This window comes from Suncus etruscus, chromosome 11 (genome assembly GCF_024139225.1).
Source record: "Suncus etruscus isolate mSunEtr1 chromosome 11, mSunEtr1.pri.cur, whole genome shotgun sequence".
In the NCBI taxonomy this organism is placed as follows: domain Eukaryota; kingdom Metazoa; phylum Chordata; class Mammalia; order Eulipotyphla; family Soricidae; genus Suncus; species Suncus etruscus.
In genome coordinates, this window is record NC_064858.1 from 5263910 (window position 1) to 5280047 (window position 16138).

A 16138-nucleotide genomic window follows, 5' to 3' on the forward strand; every position below is an offset into this window, starting at 1 on the left:
AATGATGAGCTGAGTGAGGTCTGAGCTTAGAGCTCTCACCTACCTGCCCAAAGGCTTCTGTGTCAGATCTAAGTACCTGGCCAGCTTCCAAGACTCACTTCCTTTCCGGCTCCAGCCCTAAACACCACAAGAAAAGTGCCTCTGAGTCAAATTTAAGCCACCTAACAAATGTTTTCTTCCCACAAATCTTGTTTTCCTTGGAGTGAGAAAACAAGGGCTTTCACTTGAACCACAAATTGTAACCCAAGGTGGAAAACGTCCAGGAAGCCAAGTGGAGGATCCCACATAAGATTGGAACAAAGAGCGTTTGAGGGGAGTGGGTGGGAGGGTGGAGATTAATCTTATTAGGATCGTATATCATGTGGGTGTCAGGTGTGAAAGCAAACGAATGGCCTGTGTTTATCTGAGCTCAACCGTGCGGTTCACCCCAACATTCACTTCTCTGGGCGTTTCCCCCCCTCCCTGTAATAAATTGGTCAAGTCGTCCCAAGGCATTGATAATAAAGTACATGGAGGTAGAGCCGGAGATTTCTTGCAGGGCTTTCAAAGCAACCACCGTCTCCCACACTCTCTTTTTCTCTCCTCTCCCTCTCCCTCTCCTTTTTATCACAGTTGATTCGAAAAGCCTTTTGGAAAAGATGAAGTAGGTAGAAATCAAAATAAATGGATTCTATTAAAACCGGCAATGCATCAACTGCTTGATAAAGTGATTAATAAACAGCTTAGGATGGAGATTGATTAAACTCTTTAATCAAAGTGCTAAACTGACTTAATATGGCGAGTTTCCACGTGTTCCGAGTGGACATTTTTCCCTGCCTACAGTTCCCGATTGTTTATGTAACTTTACTGAAGTCTATCCCTGAGGTCTAACCTTCCAAGAGCCGGAGCTCTGGAATGTGTAAGGATTATAATGTATCACTGAGTGCATTAGCTGCTGAAATTTTTTCATGAATTATGGACTCTTTTTCCACCGGGCAACAAGTCATTTTTCAGCATTTCAGATCCCTTCATGAAGCAGGTTCTTGGCCTCCATCACTTCATAACTCTTGCAATCTGAACACACATAGGCAGACAGTGCAAATTAACAACAACAGTGAGAACAACAACAACAACAAAGTCTCCCTATCGCTCAGATTTCATCCTTTCTTTTTTTTTTTATTTTAATGACATGTGGCCAAGATTTGGATGGTAAGGAATGAGGCTTATTTTGACTCAGAAGAGAATTCATCTTTCCTTAGAAATGCAAGCTATGTAATTCTCATTAGCTAGACAATTTCTCACCAGTTCCTTGTGTCTATCATGCAATTCCGGAAAGATGGTGGCCCCCAAATGAACTTTTGTAAAACATACTCCCCAAAGTCCAGATAAAGACATTTTATGAGTTTGGGCTTTGGGGTGATTGGGGAGGAGGAGAGCATTTTGGTCACGCTTTCATTCATGACAGAGTATTTCTGGTCCACATGGAGTCCATGGCATGGGGCGATTCAAGCAGTTTATCTAATTCAAGGCACAGTTGTCTGTAGAGAGAAGGGGATTGTCCAAGGTAGAGAAAGTGCTTGAATAATTTAGAAAGACAGTTCTTGTTATAAAGGCTTGTCTGCGGCGGAGAACAGAGGGGAAGATTAGAAAAGTTTCAAAGGTACTATTGTGCTTGATGTGACTTTGAAGGATGAATGGGATTCAGATGGGAGACTGGCGCCCAGCAGCAGGGCTCTCAGGAGAAATAAAAATCATTACTCGGAAGCAGCAAAGCATTTTTAGGGTTCACAATGTAACCCCACTTATCTTGAGACTTTCTTAAACTTTCTTTTTTTCATGTAAGACCCCTTTTTGGCTAAGAAAGTTTTACATAATTCCAGGTCTATAGGTTTTGTTTTTAATAAGACATTAGTTGATAATAAACATTGAAAAAAATCTTTTGTTTTGTTTGGGGGCCACACCTGGTGACTCTCGGGGTTTACTCCAGGCTATACACTCAGAAATCGCTCCTGGCTTGGGGGACCATATGGGATTCAGGAGGCTCGAACCAAAGTCAATACATGCAAGGCAAACATCCTACTGCTTGTGCCACCACGCAGGCCCCCAAAATCAATGTTTTTAAATTTAATTTTATTGAAACCATTGTGATCTATGAAGTCCTTAAAATTTTAATTTCAGATATGCAGTAAGTCAGGGCCATTCCTACCATTAGTGTCACCCTCCCTCAACAAATGAGCCCCGAGTGCATCCTGTACCACCACCCTCTGCCCCCAAGGTCTGCCAGTATCACAGGTCCATTTAAGTTTATATAGTTAAAGTTTAGGTCTCTTGATTATATTGTCATGGACCTTAGCTTGGATATTTAGTTTTGACCTTATTTTTTTTTCCACCAATGCATTTGAGACCACTTGTCCTCTGTCTCCCATCCATTTCCCCCTCTTTTTTCTTAGTTTTATAGAAAAAAAAATGCAGAAATACGTGGTGAAACAAAGTTATCCATGTCCCACAGTTCTGTGAAAAAGGCAGGAGCCAGATTTAAAAGATAAAAAATAAAAATCTAAAAAGTAAAAAATAAGGCAAAAAAAAAGGTGTGTGTGTGTGTGTGTGTGTGTGTGTGTGTGTAAGTTTATTTTTTATTTTTTGGGGGGGTTGGGCCACACCTGGTGAAGCTCAGGGATTACTCCTGGCTATGCAATCAAATTCGCTCATGATTTGGGAGACCATAGGGAAAGCCGGGGATTCAAATGAGGTCCATCTTGGGTACCCTACCACTTGCTATCGCTCCGGCCCTAGAAGATTTTTGTGTGTGTTTTGTTTGTTTGTTTTTGCATAGGCACAGCAAAAGTTGGGGACAATAAAAAGGAAAAATATTTTGGACTAAAAACCCATGAAGCAGTCTGCCATAAGACCAGCTACAGCAGTGGTCCTCAAACTATGGCCCGCGGGCCACATATTGTATTTGTATCTGTTTTGTTTCTTCATTGCAAAATAAGATATATGCAATGTGCATAAGAATTTGTTCATAAGTTTTGTTTTTACTAGAGTCAGACCCTCCAATGGTCTGAGGGACATTGAACTGGCCCCCTGTTGAAAAAGTTTGAGGACCCCTGACAGGCTACAGGTATACTAAGTTGTCTAACCACAAAGTCTTTCTTTGTGGTCCTAATAAAAGTTCTTCTCAATCATGGTTGTTACAGTCAGGTTTATATAAATAGATCCTATGTTGAAGTCAGAGTGTCATGGAGCATCTTCTGGCTTCATTTCACTGTTAAATGCCAATGCAGGGATATCTGCCTTGAAAGTAAGTTGTTGGCGTTTCCAGGTCATCAGGATGTCATATGACCCCAATCTGGAGCCAATCAGTGCCAGAGCAGCATTAGGGCCTTCCCTGGTAGAAGTCCAATTCCTGATGCTGGTGCAGAAAACTATGTTGGTTCCATAGATGGGATCCAAGGTTCAGGGGTGAATGGCCATTGTCTGATCTTCTGAAGCCTAAGCAAAGTCACTATGGCAAATATTAAGGGTGTAATGCTCTGCTTCACTGCAATATAAAATTTATGTGCTCCTATCCCTTGTTTCCATACATAATATTTTTCCATTTTAATGTGCCTATGAAAAAAGGAACAATATATATATATATAAAACAATATATATAACAATATATATATATATAGGTGCATATAGGGGTAAAATAACAAGCTAAACAGTCCTTATAACCTGATCTAACATGAACTCAGAATTCAAGAGAAACTTATCTACTTGAATTTCCTATTAAACAATGCAAAAAAATAAATGGGGAAAACTACCTCTAAATAAGAAAATAAACAATAAACATTATAACTATTAAGGAAATACATTTAAAGAGTTATATGAAGGAAATATACATATCCCCTTTAAGTCTTTTGAAATAGCCTTGTGGTGTGGGAGGTAAAATTCAGAGCATAGCTTCAGCCTGCTATGTGGTCTTATGGAGTCTGAAAAATGTTTCCCAGAAATCATAAATCAGGAAATGTCCTTGAGCTATGGGTGTTTCAAAGGCCAAATCCAGTAGTGAGCAACAGTCCAGAGCAAAGAGAAGTAGGAGAAAAAGAGCGACTAAGAGCAAATCAGCAGCAGTGGCAATGGAGCTTCTTCCCAGGCCAAGGCAAGGTAGGCTGGGAATCTGTCTTTTCACCTTGGAAGCTGATTGGCAGCTGGTTTTGTGGGGGGACGCTCCCATTTCTGAGGAGTTATAAACTGATGGTAAAAAAAAAGGCGGTGTTAAATAGGGAGAAACAAGAGATCTGGGGTGAGAGAGTGAAGGGATAGAAAAATGATCTGTAAAAGGATAAGTAGAGGCAGGGGAGAGGGTTACATATAATGAGGAATAAGAATATACAACAAAGACAGATAATATGTATATTATAGATGGACATTAGACAAACATTGAGGTGGCCAACACATACACTCACGCACACACATAGACAGACACTGAGGGTGGATCCATGTAGTTGAAAAGCTGACCCAGGTGGAATGGGTCAGAATGCTTAAGAAATGTAAGCCAGCAAGTTATATGGAAAGGTTTTCCATTTTCTAGGCCAATCATGATGGGTGAGGGTAAACTTTACTGAAGAAAGGTTTCCTGGCTTAGATTGTGTATAGAGTATTCTTAAAACAATCATAATTTTTCAAGTCTAGAATACTAAGTGATGTGGTAATGAGCACTATAAGAGGAGTCTACATATGAAGTATCATCTAGCTGTTCTTGACCATCCAGGTTCTTTTCCTGAAAACAAACTGAAAGCATGAGCATTATGATATAAAAGTAAACTACCTAAAATTGAAAATAAATTGCAATAGCATACTCAATGAATGAGCACTGTAGCTGGAGTTTATGGCATGCAGTTGCGTGTTTTATTGTTGTCTGTGGCCATAACATTATATCATATTAACAGGCACGATCAAATTGAAAATTAATTGATTAGAATTTTTGTCAAGATCTTATCTTAATGAGCACTATCTTTTGAGTTTAATATAATATAGCATTGCAATGGGCAACTAGGGCATTCAATGTATGTTTCTATATACCACTGTAGACAAAAAGGTCAAAGAGTTATTAAAATTAAGACACTAAAACTTTTTACGGTGAGCACTGTAGTAGGAGTCCATGGCTTCTGAACACATTCTGCACCTATTTCTGTGAATAAAAGCATTAGAAAATTATTATAGACATTTTTAAACAGCAGCTGATTGGACACCTGCTCAATCTAAACAGCTGTATCTGTTGTTGAAGATCTCTGAAGTATGGAAGAGAACATAAGCTTTTGTGTTTTCCTCTTCCATTCAGTTCCTTCTCTTCTTGCTATACACTGGGGTTAACAGTGTTCGAGACAACTACTATTTAGACCATTGTGTTGATTTGTGCAGTTATTTTAAATACCACATATAAGTAATAATCTGTTTTTATCCTTCTTTTTCTGCCTTATCTCATTTAACACAGAGTCTGCAAGTTCTATCCATGTTGTTGCAAATTGCATGATTGCGTCTTTCCTATGTAGTATTCCATTATATATATGTATATGTATTATATATATATATACCACATCTTCATAATCCACTCATCTGTTGTTGGGCATCTAGGTTGATTCCAAGGCTTAGGTATTGTCCTGAGTGCTACAATGAATAGTGTTGTGTACATATTCTTTTGGGGTAATGTTTTCTTGTCCTGGAGATAGTTATCCAAAAGGGGGATTTCTGGGTCATATGGCAACTCAATATTGAATGTAGTGAGAACCCTCCATACTGTTTTTACATATGGGTTGGATCAGGCAGCATTCCCACCAGCATTGGAAGAGAGTTCCTTTCTCACCACATCCTCACCAAAAGAGATTTTAAAAAAAAATCTATTTTTAAAGCAAATTTGAGGTATATTGGGGTGATTTCCAAGTAGTATTTAGGGTATTTGGGGATCCTCCTGGCAATCTTAGACCAATAAGGACAGTCATTCACTGTGAGGGCTGTTCAATATAAGGTCCAAGTCTGTGATGCTACTTAAAACATGGATGCTTGGAATACTGTGTGCTCAGAAGCTCTGTGGCTGCACCTGGAAATATTCTGGGGACCATTTAATACCAGAATTCAAATGGAATCTGCTTTATGTAAACTGTGTACTTAATTTCTGTACTGTTGTCCTGGCCCAATTCGTAAATTTTTTCACAATCTCTACTGTTACCCCAGCCCACACTTTAAGAAGCTCCATTATCTGGAATGCAGCCTTGGACTTATTCTCCTTGTAGTCCACTCAACATCTCTCTTCTTTCTACTCTCCTTTTTACCAGATTCTAACTCCCCTCCCATGTGATCATACCATTTTATATATAAAGTTCAAGATCTGATATAAATATAGTAGATAGAGTCGAAAGAATTTGGTCACACATAGAACATTTTTGGATCTTAGGTCTTATGGTAAATCTAATAATAAATTGTAAATGGTTAAAATGAAACATGGAAAGTATAGCTGGGAACTATTTTCCATATCTAAATTTTTGCCCACATGAAAGAAACAAAAAATTAAAACTCGTTTAAAATATCTAGAATGGGGCTACAGGGGCAAGAAAAAAGAGTAAGTACTATAATGAGTCTCTCGAAGTTGACGACTCATGAACCCTCAGGGGTCTCAAACTCGCCCTCTGAACATTTTGTGCCCCTGCCCTAGAGGAATCTTTTTTTTGTATTGTTTTGTTTTAGTTGTTTGGGTCACAGCCCCCCAATGTTCAAGGCTTACTACTGACTTTGCTCTCAAGGATCACCCCGACTTTGCCTCCTGCAGCCCCCAGGTAAATTGAGTTTGAGACCCCTGCAAGGAACTGAATTCCTCCATGTGTGTTATTGGAAGACAAGAAAATATTTAATATCAATATTTTCATATTGCCCTATTGAGGTTAGAAAAGGAAGCAGATAGGCTTCCTACACCCATGTTTCTTAAATGTGGGGTTCCTTTTTTGCTTGTAATCACATTCAAATATGAAAGAAGGAAAAGTATGGAGTAGAGGAGAGAAAGACAGATGTGAACCCATGATGAATAAGGACCAAGGGAACTCAGATGCATTGGTGGGGTGAAGAAAGGGCAGAACTAAATATCCAAACGACAGAAGGCTTCATATCAGAGGAATTCAGGCGTGCAGAAACATTCATCTACACGGAAGTCAACTTTGAAGAAGTTTGGGTTTATTAGTGCAGCCGGACATTTGAATTCTTCTGAGGCTACACATCTCACCAAAGGGACCAAGCTTGCACTTACGAAATTTTCAGTCATTTTATCAAAACCAAGGAAGGCAGAGCAAAGGGATGAAGGCCTCCTGAGAGAGTTTGCTGCCTGTCTGGCAGAGTCTTAGAAGAGTCGATAAAACTTTAAAATCAATCTGCTGGTGATTGATTCTGCCAGCTAGGAAACATCACAGAACGAAGGGGCTGATGTGTTTGTTGTTCCTCCGAATCTGAGCGTGGCCACATCACCCTGTTCCCTCTCCATGTCTCTGTTTCCTGATGTCTGAATAGCATATTGGTAACTGAACACTTTTTAAGAAAAGAGATGACCAAAACTCTGCTCTTAAAGATTTTATTTAAAAATAAAGATAAGGGGCCAGAGCAATAGCACAGCGATAGGGTGTTTGCCTTGCGTGCAGCTGATCCAGGATGAACCCTGGTTTGATCCCCAGCGTCCCATATGGTCTTCCGAGCTTGCCAGGAGAGATTTCTGAGTGCAGAATCAGGAGTAACTCCTGAACACCGATGGGTGTGGCCCAAAATCTAAAACCAAAATATAAATAAAAATGATGAAAGGAGATAAAGTGATAGGCAGAACAGTATTGCACACCACAGTGTCTAAGAGGGGAAAGAGGGAGAGTGAGACAGACAGACAGAGACAGAGAAAGTGAAAGAGACAGAGATAGAGAGAAGAAAAATGTCTGTCCTAGAGGCAAGTGGGGGGGGGGGCAGAAGAAGGGTGAATGAGAAACTGGGGACATTTGTGGCAGGAAATGTGCTCTGGTGAAGGGGGTTGTACGTTGTATGACTAAAACTCAAGCATGAACAACTTTATATCTGTGGAAATAAACATCAACAACTGTATTGTGAACAATCTTATAACCGCGGTGTTTAAATAAAGTAATTAAGATAAATATAAAGATGATGAATACTTGAGAAACACTTGCAAATATTTTTTTTTTAAAAAAATGGCCTAGAAAGATGACAAACTATTCAAAGTTTCCCATGATTAATCTTGGTGATCCAATTGTTTTCTGGGCTTATCTTTTAACAGAACGGAGAATTGTCAATAAATATTTGAGTATAATTCTTTATTGATGGAGCAACTGCTTTGCCTTATGTCGATGAAAACCCTGCGAATATCATTTTCAATAACTACAGAAGTTCTCCACAGTTTCCTAAACATACTCTTATTATAGAACATTTAGGTTGCTTCCAATATTGAACGTGTCATCTGGGTCCATGTAACTTCGAGAAATATTTTGTGTTATTTCCCTAAATACTGTAGGATGAGGAGAATTCATCTCCCAACAGCACTGCCTGGTAGGCTTTTGAGCTATATGGAAAATATATACTATGTACAGTTATGTAATTTGAAATAGGAGAACAAACAATACAATTTAGTTTAATCTTGATAGAATTAGATAAGAGTTAGCAGTGATAGAGTTGAAATCGGGCTAAAATTCACTTTATCTGCTATACTTGAATCAATTGTATTACCGGTATCTTCTTTGCTGCAGTTTTTTAATATTTTATTTTTGGTTTGTTTTGCAGTCTAGGAATCAAGTTCAGGGTATCATACATGACAGGTAGGTGATCTACCACTGGTCCCAGCCCCCAATCTAATTTCGTATGTGACTCTTTCTTTCTGAAAGGCCATAATGATATGTTTCATACATAGAGATGCACATGACATTGCTGATTGTACAAAGCAACACCGCCCTTGTCTACATAAAGTATTCTATGAATTTTATAGAATATGTATTCTATATATCTTATAGTATATTTTGGGGGCATTTGGTTTTGGGGCCACCTCTGGTGATGATCAGGGGTTACTCCTGGCTATGCACTCAGAAATTTCTTCTGGCCTGGGGGACTCTATGGGAGGCTGGGAATCAAACCGAGGTCTGTCTTGGAACAGCCGCATGCAAGGCAAATGCTGTACCACTGTGTTATCACTCCAGCCCCAGACTATAAGTATTCTATATATGATATATATAAACTATTCAGAGTTAAAATGTAACATATGATGAAACATCTGGAATGACAAAACAGCCAGAAAAAGATGAGAAGTCATTCAAATGCAGTCCTTTAGCACAATTAAAAATAAATTATCAAAAATATTTTAATAACTTAATTCAATACATAAATTGGGACACAGATATGACACAGAAATGCTTGGCAAGGAGAAGCATCTGTGTTCAATCTTCAGGCTTGCAGAAAAAGAAAATAATAATAAATGATATCTCGTTCAATTTTATAGCTTTATTCTTTCATAAAATTAACTTACTTATCTTTCCTGTGGATTTGGTTGCATCCTTCTATTATTCCATTTTATTATTTTTTAAATTCATTTTGTGACTCTTACCCAGACTTCTTTTTCTCCTGTCATCTGAGTTCCATTGGCAATGCTTGTGGACTTGGTTTGGTTTTGCCTTTTCATCCATTTTTACCTTTTAGTTGTCCACACAGATAGACTTCCATGTTGGCCTCTTATTCCATCCCTGTGACATAATTCAATTTGCATAATGCCTTTAGCTTTCTTCTATTTTACTGAAAACAGCAACTTGGGGGTGGGATTTTGTGTCACATCTGGCAGTACACTGCACTCAGAAATAACTTCCCCTGACATTCTTGGGGGACCATATGGGGAGCTGGAGATTGAACCCCAGATTGGCTTTATGTAAGGTAAGAGCCTGCCTGCTATATTATCTCTCTAGAAAAAAACCACATTTTTTGTTTTTGTTTTGGGCAACATCGATAGTGCTTAGGACTTAGTCTTGGATCTGTGTTCAGGTGTCACTCTTGGAATTGTTTAGGTGCTATGGAATCAAACCCAGGTTGGCTACATACAAGGAAAGTGTATTACCTGGTCTACTTTTGCTCTGATTCCAATATTTATTTATTTATTTTAAATAACTGAACAGCAAGCTATTCCATGAACCTACCACATCATCTTTATCCAATTTCCTTTGAGAAGCATTTTGGTAGTTTCCAGATCTCACCTATTACAAACCGATTTGCAATCAGCATCGTGATGGATAAAACTTTCTCTTTTTTTCTTTTAATAATATTTTATTTAAACGCCTTGCTGACAAACATGATTGTTGTTGGGTTTCAGTCATATAGGAGGACACCCCCCATCACCAGTGCACCATTTCCACCACCAATGTCCCAAATATCCCTCCTCCCCACCCCACCCCACCTGTACTCTAGACAGGCTTTCTATTTCCCTCATACATTCTCATTGTTAGGATAGTTCGCAATGTAGTTATTTCTCTAACTACACTCATCACTCTTTGTGGTGAGGTTATGTTTATGTTTTCATAATTCTCAGATAAATACCTAAAATGAGATTGGCTTGATTATTTATGAACACGTTCTTGGCCAGTGTCTGCAAACAAGATTGTTCTTAGATAAAATTGTAACTCTTTCATTCATGAGTTTGAAGAGCCTACATTTTAAAAATTTCTTAGTGATTGAGGGTATTGATCTCCCAATATTTTCCTGTGAAGAGCACCATAAGCAGAGCATGGACATTATCAATGAAGAAGAGGTCATAAAACTCATAGAGAATTCCTTCTACAAAGAGCTCTGTTTAATTGCCATCCAGTAGCACCAAAGACACAGCCCCTAAGTGGATCTTTCAAACTCCCCGATGTCTCCCAGTGCTCAGAGATGAGGACCAACCCTGAAAATTAAGAGTAATTCAGAAATGTTTCATCCAGAGAAAGTGCCTTCAGAGTCTTGCTGCTTTTAGGCTGAGGTTATCAGCATGGGAATTACATTCCCTGGAAATAAATCACATTTTTTTTCTTTGCAAGTAGTTCAATTGAGCTGTTTAATCTCAGAGAAATGACAGATTTAAGAGTGGGTGGGTGAATCTTGGTTCATCAGGTTTAAGAGAAGGAAAGATGCTTTATCTCTGTTTCAGTGTTCCCATCAGATAATCAGTGATGTGGTCTGTAATTTCAGAGTAATTTGAAGCATAGAAAACAGAAAGACTTGCAAATGTGTTTATCTTAGAAAGGTGGCAATGGGATAAGGTATTTGTTTTAAAATAATATACTTTTTTTACTGTCAGGTTTAATAACCTGCCCAAAATATATGTGGGTATATTTTCTCAGACAGCTTTCCAAAAGAAAAGGTCATGCAATCTTGATGACTGCCCACATAACATACTCTATTTGGTCAAGACAGAAAATGAACTGAGGTAGAAAAACAATAGATTTTTTTTAAATGCCTGCTTCCCATATAGAATATCTGAATGGAATACAAATATAAACATGTTGCTGAACTCCTTTAGACTTCTATAAACTACAGATGTAAATTGTACATAAACAGTTCAAAACAAAATATAAGAACTAAATATGTTGAATGTGATTCAGAAATAAAACTCCACCTAAGGATTAGAAAAAAATGAAATAAGACATTAAAAAACCCACATAATTTGGGGCTAAATAGATAACAAAGGGGTTAAGGTGTTTGCATTGCATAAGACTTACCCAGCTTTGATCCCCAGAGCCCTGCTAGGAGTGTTCTTGAGCACAGGGTCAGGAATAAGTCCTGAAGATCACCAGATGTGGTCCCCAAATAAACAAATACACAAACAACACACATAACACAAATAAATTTTTCCCCTTATGGTATTTGGCTACTTATTTAATAAGATGGTTTTAATTAATCAAATAAAGAACATTGTTTTACCTGACATTAATATTTCTGTGATATGAAGTCATAGAGACACAGGAAAAGTCTGGTGTGGGGGAGGAGGGGTGTAGAATTCACAAAGAGGGAGATCTAACATTTAAGAAATGACCCATGAATAAAGCTACCTTCTCGAGAAATAAAATTTTAAAAATGGAGGACAAAAGAGAAAAGAGATCTTTTATTTATTAACCATGCTCTTAATCAACCCCAATAAGTCATCATTAGCTGGATTCTGAGTTAGATTGCTGGGCTAGCATCCACTGAGTGTAAAAAACTATTCACCCAATACCTATCAGATAAGGGGCTAATATCCAAAATATACAAGGCACTGACAGAACTTTACAAGAATAAAATAGCTAATCCCAACAAAAAAATGGGGAGAAGAAATGGACAGACACTTTGACAAAGAATAAATAAAAATAGACAAAAGGCACATGAAAAAATGCTCCACATCACTAATCATCAGGGTGATGCAAATCAAAGCAACTATGAGATACCATCTCACACTACAGAGATTGGCACACATCACAAAGAATGAGAACAAGCAGTGTTGGCGGGGATGTGGAGAGAAAGGAACTCTTATCCACTGCTGGTGGGAATGCGGTCCAGTCCAACCTTTATGGAAAGTGATATGGAGATTCCTCCAAAAACTGGAAATTGGGCTCCCATATGACCCAGCTATAACACTCCTGGGGATATACCCTAGGAACACAAAAATACATATAAAAATCCCTTCCTTACACCAATTTTCATTGCAGCACTATTTACCATAGCAAGATTCTGGAAACAACCAAGATGCCCTACAACAGATGAATGACTAAAGAAACTGTGGTACATATACACAATGGAATATTATGCCATCAGGAAAGATAAAGTCATGAAATTTTTCTATACATGGATGTACATGGAATCTATTATGCTGAGTGAAATAAGTCAGAGAGAGAAAGAAAGATGCAGAATGGTCTCACTCATCTATGGGTTTTAAGAAAAATGAAAGACATTCTTGCAATAATTATCAGAGACAAAAGAGAGGAAGGCTGGAAGTTCCAGCTCACCTCAGGAAGCTCACCACAGAGAGTGATGAGTATAGTTAGAGAAATAACTACACTGAGAATTATCATAATAATGTGAATGAATTAGGGAAGTGGAAAACCTGTGTAGAGTACAGGGGGGTGGGGTGGGGAGGAGGGAGATTTGGGACATTGGTGATGGGAATGTTGCACTGGTGATGGGGGTGTTCTTTATATGACTGAAACCCAACTACAATCATGTTTGTAATCAAGGTGTTTAAATAAAAAATAGTATTAAAAAAAAAGAATGTCAGGCTAGGGCACTCAATATTTCTCTGAACTGAATAGTCTATTTCACTTCTTTCTTCTTTCTTTCTTTCTTTCTTTCTTTCTTTCTTTCTTTCTTTCTTTCTTTCTTTCTTTCTTTCTTTCTTTCTTTCTTTCTTTCTTTCTTTTCTTTCTTTTTCTTCTTTCTTTCTTTCTCTTTCTTTCTTTCTTTCTTTCTTTCTTTCTTTCTTTCTTCTCTTTCTTCTTTCTTTCTTTTCTTTCTTTCTTTCTTTCTTTTTTTCTTTTCTTTCTTTCTTTCTTCTTTCTTTCTTTCTTTCTTTCTTTCTTTTCTTTCTCTTTCTTTCTTTCTTTCTTTCTTTCTTTCTTTCTTTCTTTCTCTTTCTTTTCTTTCTTTCTTTCTTTCTTTCTTCTCTTCTTTCTTTCTTTCTTCTTCTTTTCTTTCTTTTTCTTTCTTTCTTTCTTTCTTTCTTTTTCTTTCTTTCTTTCTTTCTCTTTTTCTTTCTTTCTTTCTCTTTCTTCTTTCTTCTTTCTTTCTTCTTTCTTTCTTTCTTTCTTTCTTTCTTCTTTCTTTCTTCTCTTTCTTCTTTCTTTTCTTTCTTCTTCTTCTTTCTTTCTTTCTTTCTTTCTTCTTTCTTTCTTTCTTTCTTTCTTTCTTTCTTTCTTTCTTTCTTTCTTTCTTTCTTTCTTTCTTTCTTTCTTTCTTTCTTTCTTTCTTTCTTTCTTTCTTTCTTTCTTTCTTCCTTCCTTTCTCTTTCTTTTTGTATTAGATCATTGATTTATTCAGTCACTCAATATACATTTATTGAAAGTCCATGATGTATCAGACTATGTGGGACACTTTGACAACCCATAATAAACACAAAAGGCATGAGCCAGATTAGAAAACAATTGAAACAGAGCACTATTGAGAGTAGAATTTCTGCCATTCCATTTTTTAATATAATTTTTATTTTGATCATAGTGGCTTACATATTGTTGACAGTAATATTTTAGGTACATATTTACATAAAATCAGGGGGGATTCCCATCACCAATTTGTCCTCCCTCTGTTTTCATCCTACCTCCCATATCCTCTTCCCTCATCCCCGGGGCTGCTAGAATATGTGGTCCCCTCTGTACCTAGCCTACTACTTAGTAGTTTTGCACCTGTTTGGTCTTGGTGCCTCCCTTATTTCCCCCTCTAACTGGGAGGCAGGACTAGCTAGTTCAAGTTACAGGTTTTTGTTTGAAGAAGAGAAAAGTAATAAACTGGGGTAAAAGTCTAATACACCGAAAATGGGCGGAATCCTTCTAGAGGCTCTCATCATCGGTTTGAGAGACGAAGGAGAAAAAGAAGGTGAAACACTCCACCAGTACAAAAAGAAGTGTCAAATATCCAATGAGGACTCCAACAATAATTATAAGCACCACAAAAAAAAGCCATGGTCTTGAGAGAAGAAACATGGCAGAGCACATAAAGAAAGAAAATAAAAAAAGAAAAAAAAATAAGTATAAATGGGGGCAACAACTTCAATAACCACACCAAAACAAAGACATCGACCAAAATAGATAGGTAAATAAAAATAATAATAATAATAGATGAAGATAAAAAATAATATATAAAAAATAAACAATGTTTTGTGCTTTTTGCTTTTTTTTCTCTCCTGCCCTGGCACAGTAAATATTGGGGTCATTCGAAAAGGAATTCACTTGGCCTAAGAGATATGGGGTTTCTCCACCCTTGGAGTATATTGTCATGGGATTAATTATAGACTCTGTTCAGGATCATTTACTCTCCCGGTGGTGCTTTCGTGGTGTTTGGAAGACTTCTCCATCCTGAGTGATAAAATCAGACCTCTGTATCTATCGATCTCAGTATCTGCACAGTTCCAGGGGTGGGACTTACGATGAAGTCAGTCTTTGTGGTTCTAGAAGTTCTGTTCCCTCAGTGTCATTTTAATCCATCTTCTGTGGTTGGTGGTCTTGGTCTTTGCACTGAACCTAGGATGGCACCTAGGATAGCGTCTTTCTTTGTGTTTCCAGAAGCCCCATTCCATAGCAATTGTTTCTGCCAGACCTTTGGAACTGGGGATCATGGTTGTTGTGCAGGTCGTAGTTCAAACCCTGGACTAGGGCTTTTTTATTGGTCCCAAGATATATACAGTCTGGTCATGGTTCTAGCAGCCAGTCATCTGTAAATCACTATCTTGGCTTTTGGACCTACCAAAGGGTGACAAATCTTCTGATTTTGTCTTATTGTTAGCTGGTAAGGTAGGATAACCTGCTCTTAGGTCAAGTTGTTCCCATTTTCCTCGTTGTCAGGATATTATATTAGAGCTGGCCCTTGTTGGTGACCCAGCAGTATTAAGGCTGTTACGGATGGGATTTTTTTCTTGCAGCTGTTGTGAAGAACTATGCCATTTGTATGTCTGGGATCCAGGGTTCAAGGCTGGACGGACGGTGTCTAATCACCTGAAGTCTAAGTTGAGTCCATGTGACATATTTTCAAGGTAGGAGATATCTCTGTATTTTAAACAACTATGAGTTCTTATCCCTAGTAGATAAGAGCTCTTTTTTATATGTAAGATTTCCCCTTTTTTAGTGTGCCTTTGTAGGGAGAAATGGTGTTGCATTATATTGTCGGTGTATTTGGGGGTGGACAGAGAGGAAAACAGAAACAGGTCATACACCCAAAAAAGATAAAAATAGGAATAAAAATGTATGTGCTCACATATGTATATGTAGAACAAACATTTTTTAAATAATGAATTAACAAAGTATTTAAAAGACCAAAGTGATGCAAAAGACTACCTTACATTTGGGGAAAAGCAGGTAAAGAGGTGGTGTAATACAGGTCTTATACTTATGTTGGAAGTACAGGTTTTCCCATTGTCTTTTGGGTTTTTCTTGTGGTGTGTGGGTTCCCA